Below are 7,826 nucleotides of genomic sequence, written 5' to 3' on the forward strand. Positions count from 1 at the left end.
GCCTGCAGCCAACAGGGTGTCCCTGGCTGGAAGATGTTTGCCGGTGTCCTGCCCGGGCCGTGTGTTGGTAGAGGCTGCATCCGTGCTAAGTCTCTGCTCCCACCATCTCTGGTCTCTCCCATGTCCCCTCCCTGATGTACCTTTGCCCTCGTCTGTGACCTTGAACTTGATCCTTCCCGACAGTGTCCAGCCAGTGTCTGGGGGCCCTGGTCGGCCTGCTCAGTCCCCTGTGACAACGGCATTCAGCCCTGAGGACGCAGCTGGCTGGGTCTGGGACTTTCTTGTGCCCCGCTGACCTCTGTTCTGCCCGGCCCAGTGCTCTGGAGACATTCTGTTTTGCTCCATGGAGGAGTGCCTTGGGGGGGGGCAGTCGTGCCCTGTGCCTGGCACAGGGCCCTGGGGTGGAGTACACGGGCATCTGCACCCCCGGCTGTGCCTGCCCCCCAGGCCTCTTCCTGCACAGTGCCAGCTGCCTGCCCCGTGCCCAGTGCCCCTACCAGCTGCAGGGCCAGCTCTACCCTCCGGTGGCCTCGGCCCCGCTGGATGCAACAACTGGTAGGACCGATCGATGGGTGGCTCTGAAGTGGGCAGGAGGGGCAGCCCAGCCTGTCCCTGGTGCTCAGGCCTGGGGACACAACACAGGGTGGGGGGCAGGCCCGAGGCCTCCTGCTGGCGTCCACAGGGACCGGGAGGCCCGAGGGAGGGCTGGGGGGCTCAGAAGGGAGCTAGAGTAGGGAGGGGGGCTTCTCTCCTACCTGGAGCCTTTAAATTTATTATTTATTTTTTAAGATTACTATAGTCCTTTTTTAAAAAAATTTTTTTTAGAATTATCTTTATTTATTTATTGGATAGAGACAGTCAGAAATCGAGAGGAAGGGGGAGGCAGAGAGGGAAAGAGGCAGAAAGACACCTGCAACCCTACTTCACCGCTCAGAAAGCTTTCCCCCTGCAGGTGGGGGCTGGGGGCTCGAACCTGGGTCCTTGCACATTGCAACATATGTGCTCAGCCAGGTGCACCACCACCCAGCCCCTACTATAATCTTTTAAAAATTTTTATTAGTGATTTACAAAATTATAAGACAATAGGGTTATAACTCCACACCATTCTTTTTCTTTTAAAAAAATATTTATTTTCCCTTTTGTTGCCCTTGTTGTTTTTCATTGTTGTTGTTATTGATGTCATCGTTGTTAGATAGGACAGAGAGAAATGGAGGAGGGGAAGACAGAGAGGGGGAGAGAAAGACAGACACCTGCAGACCTGCTTCACCACCTGTGAAGCGACTCCCCTGCAGGTGGGGAGCTGGGGGCTCAAACCAGGATCCTTATGCCGGTCCTTGTGCTTTGCACCACGTGTGTTTAACCTTCTGCGCTACCACCCGACTCTCACTCCACACCATTCTTACCATCCAAGTTCTGTGTCCCCATTCCCTGCATTGGAAACTGTAGTCGTTCTCCCAAGGTCAGATACGGGCTGAGTCCATCTATAGCTAAATCAATATTGCACTTTTTTTTTTTCCTGCAGTCCTGCCTTCATTCCCTCTCTAATTTTCACCTATACCTAGTATTACTTCCGGGCGTCTTTCCTGTTTTCCTCTACTCTCTCAGATAAGAGAAACGGTGCCTGGCTTCCTGTGGTGTTCCCAGATTCGCTTCCCTTTCATTGATGGCATAAAAACAAAGGTCTCTGGGTCTTTAGAAATTTTTTTGGAATATTTTTTCTTTTTTCTTTATTTCTTTATTTCCTTTTGTTGCCCGTGATGTTTTATTGTTGTAGTTATTATTGGTATTGTTATTGATGTCATCGTTGTTGGATAGGACAGAGAGAAATGGAGAGAGGAGGGGAAGACAGAGAGGGGGAGAGAAAGACACCTGCTTCACCACCTGTGAAGCGACTCCCCTGCAGGTGGGAGAGCCGGGGGCTGGAACCGGGATCCTTACGATGGTCCTTGTGCTTCGCACCTCCTGCGCTTAACCCACTGTGCTACCGCCCGACTCCCTGGTCTTTAGATTTTTTTATATGGATAAATAATATGACTAAAAATGAAACAGGACTAAAAAATGTGGATGGATTCAGATTTACAACATAGAGTAAAAAGAGGCCACATCATGGTGTGTTACTATTCATTCATTCATTCCATAGAGACAGAGAGAAATTGAGAGAGGAGGGGGAGGGCTGCAAGTGTTTATCTTTCTTTCTCCATCTCTATTTTCCCCCTTCTCTCTCAATTTATCTTTCCTAGCCAGTAAAAATAGGAAAAAAAAAAGTAATAAATGGCTACTAGGAGTGGCGGATTTGTAATGCTGGCACCAGCATTAACCCCAGCAACAACCCCGGTGGTAAAAACAGACTTTCAGATCCATCACTCTCCGCTCCAAGTCAGGATCACCAGCAGAGGGCGCGCTGGTGACTTTCTTCTCTTGATCGGTTTTTATTTTTCCCCTTATCTTTGTCACCCTCTGGCTCTCCCCACTTCTTTCCTCATCCTCTCTCTGCCTTTTGAGCCTTGAGTTCTTCCTCTGGGACAGTCCCACACTGACACGTGGCTTTAAACCCTCTGAAGTATGACAGTGGACGCTGGTTGGTGCCAGCCGTCCTCCCCGGGACCCTCAGCTCAGGCTCTGTTCTTTCTAGTCCCCGCTGGGCTTTGGGGTTCTGACCAGCTTCACATCCACACGCGGAATAGAGTCTGTGAAGGGGACCCACGGCTGGATCTGGGATAGGGTCGGGAAAGCCTCTGACCATCTGGATTGGGGGAGGGGGTTGCAGCAGGAGACTAGGCTAGGATTTGAGGCCACGTTGGGGACTTTGCATGGGAACCTTACCCACTGGCCTTATCCCCCAGGCCCTCGGGTCTGTCTTCTGTACTGTGGGTTCTGTGGTCCTGGACCTCTCCTCTGGGGAGGGGACAAGGGATCAGGGATGAGGGCTAAGGGACAGGGCTGACGGGCTGGAGAGGTGGTGTGTGGCTCGGAGCCTTGCCCAGGTACCCTTGTGCCCAGACCCTATAGAGATGCCCTGCTGGTGGCAACACCCATTATGCCAAAGGACTTTCACTTGCAGGCTGATACCAGAACTCACCTAACTGGTTTTTCCTTCTCTATAACTATTTTGCTTAATATTCTAATGTACTGGGAGCCACTTTAAACTTCTCGGGTTACTTGTATGTGTATATATATATATATATATATTTATTATTATTATTTTACTATTATTATTTTACCAGAGCACTGCTCAGCTCTGGCTGGTGGTGGTGCAGGGGATTGAACCTGCGTCTTTGTAATCTCAGTCATGAGAGTCTGCATAACCAGTATACTGTTTACCCCCACCCACTTGTATCTTTGTAGTGTATGAAATTTATTTACATTCCTATAAAGAGAACTGTATATTCGCTTTAAACTCTGAAGACATACATGTGTGTCTTCTGCAATATGTTTTTTTTTTTAAATTATCTTTATTTATTGGATAGAGACAGCCAGGAATTGAGAGGGAAGGGGGAGGTTGAGACTGAGAGAGACAGAGAGACACCTATGGCCCTGCTTCACCACTTGTGAAGCTTTCCCCTTGCAGGTGGGGACTGGGGGCTTGAACTTGAGTCCTTGCTCACTGTGATGTGTACATTTCACCAGGTGTGCCACCCCCCGGCCCCCTGCAATATGCTTCTTACTCCACATACATGTACGTGTAATCTAACTGTGATGACCCCAATGTCCTAGGGGAGGGGGCGGCAGTGTGCTTAGAATGTGGGGTCTCCTTTGAAGCGTTGGTGTGGAGAGGTGCATTGTCGTGAGGGGCCACTGGCTTGGGACCTTGGTGTGCAGCTTGGTTGGTGGTGGCTGGGGGAGCTAGGGTTCCTGGGGGGCTGGAGGCCTGGGACTAAGCTTCCTTTGCCATGCTCCCTGGCAGTGCCCTGCGGCTGGAGCCCCTGGACCTTGTGGAGTCCATGCAGCCACAGCTGCAGTGTGGGCATCCGCCGTCGTTTCCGGGCAGACACCGTGCCCCCTGTCACCAATACGGGTTCCCCTCCCAAGAGGTGACCCTGCTCTGGGTGCAGGAGGTGAAGCTACAGGTGTGAGGGGGACTGGGGGCCCTGGGCATGTGGGGTCCATAGGGAGGGTGTCCACGCCACCTGTCCAGCTGCCTGCCATGAGCCGGGTGCCTCTCCAGATCCTGATGGGGAGTAGGGCCCCTGGTCCCCATGCTCCATGCCGTGCGGCAGAGGGCTCCGGAACCGCAGCCGAAGAGGCCACCCTGAGGGCCCTCTGGACTTCTCACCCTGTGGCCTGCAGGCCTGCGCAGGTGAGGAAGCCCACCTGGGAGGCTGAGGGTCTGTGAAGCCCTGTCACCTCCCTGCCACCTCCCTGCCACTCCCCCTCCCCCAGGGCTGGGAGCCTCTGGGGGTGCCTGACCACTGAGTCTATTTCTGTGTCCCCAGGGCCAGAGCCTGGCATGTGTCTGTCTCCAAGGCAAACAGTGGCAGGACTGTGCCCAGGTCCTACCTCCTAAGCAGAGTTTGACCTCTAGAGAAGGACTCATCAGCCTTCAGCCGGGCTGCTACTGTCCGCCTGGAGTCCTGCTGCGGGTGAGTCCTCCCCCCTTGGCTCCCCGGGGCTCCTGGTGGCTGAGAAGGGACAGGCAGGCCACAGGGGGAGTGGAGCCAGGGGTGGAGCCAGGGAAGCCAGGCAGAGCTGAGAACAGAGGACAGAGAACAGGTGTTCTGCCCTGCCCTGCCCACCTTGTGCAGATGGCACTAGGTGAACCACTTGTGTGTCACCCCAGGCCTAAGTTGTTTTTTTAAAATTAAAAAAAATTTTTTTTTTTTAATTTTATTTATTCCCTTTTGTTGCCCTTGTTGTTTTTTATTGTTGTAGTTATTATTGTTGTTGTTGGATAGGACAGAGAGAAATGGAGAGAGGAGGGGAAGACAGAGAGGAGGAGAGAAAGACAGACACCTGCAGACCTGCTTCACCGCCTGTGAAGCGACTCCCCTGCAGGTGGGGAGCCGGGGTTCGAACCGGGATCCTTATGCCGGTCCTTGTGCTTTGCGCCACCTGCGCTTAACCCGCTGCGCTTAACCCGCTGCGCTACAGCCCGACTCCCCTTTAAAATTTTTTTTATATTTTATTTATTTATTTTCCCATTTGTTGCCCTTGTTGTTTTTTTTTTTATTGTTGTTGTAGTTATTATTGTTGTTGCTTTTGATGTCGTCATTGTTGCATAGGACAGAGAGAAATGGAGAGAGGAGGGGAAGACAGAGAGGGGGAGAGAAAGACAGACACCTGCAGACCTGCTTCACCACCTGTGAAGTGACTCCGCTGCAGGTGGGGAGCCGGGGGCTCGAATGGGGATCCTTATGCCGGTCCTTGTGCTTCATGCCATGTGCACTTTACCGGCTGCCCCACCGCCCGACTCCGGTTTTTTTTATAAACTATTTTAATGTTTTGTTTATTTATTTACTTATTGGGTGTGAACAGAGAGAAACTGAGATGGAAGGGGAGAGAGAGAGGGGGTGAGACAGACACCCGCAGCCCTGCCTCACTACTTATGAAGCTTCCTCCTTGCAGGGGGGGACCAAGGGATTGAACCCAGGTCCTTGCACATGATAACAGGTGTGCTCAACCAGGTGCAGCGTCACTCAGCCCTAGAAGCTGTTCTTTTTTTTTTTTTACGTTTCTGCTAGCGACTTAATATTAATTTATATAATTATGAGATAAAAGGGGTACAATTCCACATCATTCCCACCACCAGAGTCTGTGTCCCCATGCCCTCCACTGGAAACTGCAGTGGTTCTCCCAAGGTCACAGATATGGGCTGACTATTATTTTTGTAACTGTATAGATATATGTTTGGCCATTTTCTCTATGGTCCTGCCTTCTCTTCCTTTCTGAGTCACACCTACACGGTTACTACTTCTCAATGTCCTTCCTTTCTTCCTCTCCTCTCTCAGGGTCTGGATGGCATTGGAGTTCAGAGGCCTCTCGTCATCTTCCCCTAACATTTCTCTCTCTCTGGGGGTATGGGCCAAAATTCTTTTTGAGGTTTAGAAGGCAGGAGTTCTGGGTTCTGGTTTTTGTAATTGAGCAGCTGTTTTTTTTTTTTAATTTATTTTTATTTGATAGGACAGAAAGAAATTGAGAGGGAGGGAGTCGGGCGGTAGTGCAGCGGGTTAAGCACATATGGTGCGAAGCTCAAGGACCAGTGTAAGGATCCTGGTTCGAACCCCAGGCTCCCCACCTGCAGGGGAGTCGCTTCACAGGCGGTGAAGCAGGTCTGCAGGTGTCTGTCTTTCTCTCCCCCTCTCTGTCTTCCCCTCCTCTCTATATTGCTCCCTGTCCTATCCAACAACAATATCAGTAACAACAATAATAACTACAACAATAAAACAAGGGCAACAAAAGAGAATAAGTAAATAAATAAATATTAAAATTTTAAAAAAAGAAAAATGAAATTGAGAGGGATAGACAGGGAAGGAGAGAGACAGAGAGATATCTCCAGCACTGCTCCACCACTCATGGGTGGGGATAGAGGGCCTGAATCCTGGTCCTTTCACATGGTGATGTGTGTTCAAGCAGACACACCACTGTCTTTCCTAGGAAACTGCTCTTTAAGCATCTCCGTAATACAAGTTTTTCCCCAACTTCCTGTGCCTGAGGATTTGTTTTTATCCCATTGGGGAAAACATAGCTACTCTTGCTTTTCTTTCTTCCTTTCTTTCTTTCTCTCTCTCTCTCTCTTTCTTTCTTTCTTTCTTCCTTTCATTCTTTCTTTCTTTCATTCATTCTTTCTTTCTTTCTTCCTCTCTTTCTCTCTCTTTCTTTTGTGTGTGTTTTGTGACAGAGACAAAGGGAAATTGAGGGTGGAGGAGCTAGCATAATAGTTATGCAAAGAGACTCTCATGCCTGAGGCTCCAAAGTCCTGGGTTCAATCCCCGAGAATACCATAAGCCAGAGCTGAGTAGTGCTTTGGCTTAAAAAGAAAGAAATCTTGAAAGAGAAATTGAAAGGGAAGGGGGAGGTAGAGAGGGAAAGAGAGAAATACCTGCAGCCCTGCTCTGCTACTTGTGAAGCTCCCTCCCCCAGCAAGTGGGGAGGGATGGGGGATTGAACCCAGGCCCTTGCATATGATCATGAGTACACTCTACTCTGCCACTGCCCAGCCCCCAGCATGGTTTTTCTTAGACCTTTGCTGTGTGACTTGCACTCTGCACTTTCCCCTAGTCTAGTCCACAGCCTCTGACAACCCAGTCTCAGCCCTGCATTTTTTTTCCCTCTGGGATTATCCCTGGGGCTCGTTGCTGCACTACAAATCCACAGCTCTCAGTGGCCATCTCCCCCTGGGTTTTCTTCTTTTCTATTTTCATTTGATAGGACAGAGAAAATTTGACAGGGAATGGGGTATAGAAAGGAGGAGAGAAAAACACCTGTAGACCTGCTTCACTGCTTGTGAAGCTTTCCCCCTGTAGGTGGGGCTCAGGGGCTCGAACCCAGATTCTTGTGCCTGGTGACATGTGAGTTTAACCGGGTACACCACTGCCCAGCCCCTGCGCCCTGCACTTTTAAGTATTCTCTCTCTGCAGAAATTGGGGGTTCACATCCTTGCCATGTGACCCTGGAGCTGATGGGGTGTGGGGGTGGTATTCAGCATGGAGCCTGAGCAGGGGGTGTTGAGCCCTGAGCAACTGTGAGGGGCCCAGAAATCAGGAGCTGACAGAGGGTCTCTGTTTGCAGAACAATGTGTGTGTGTGTGTGTGTGTGTGTGTGTGTGTGACTCCAGGACTGTCCCTGCACCCATGGGGGCCGCCTCTACCCCCACCCAGGCAGCACGGTGC

Source organism: Erinaceus europaeus, chromosome 8, assembly GCF_950295315.1.
Source record: "Erinaceus europaeus chromosome 8, mEriEur2.1, whole genome shotgun sequence".
Taxonomy (NCBI): Eukaryota; Metazoa; Chordata; class Mammalia; order Eulipotyphla; family Erinaceidae; genus Erinaceus; species Erinaceus europaeus.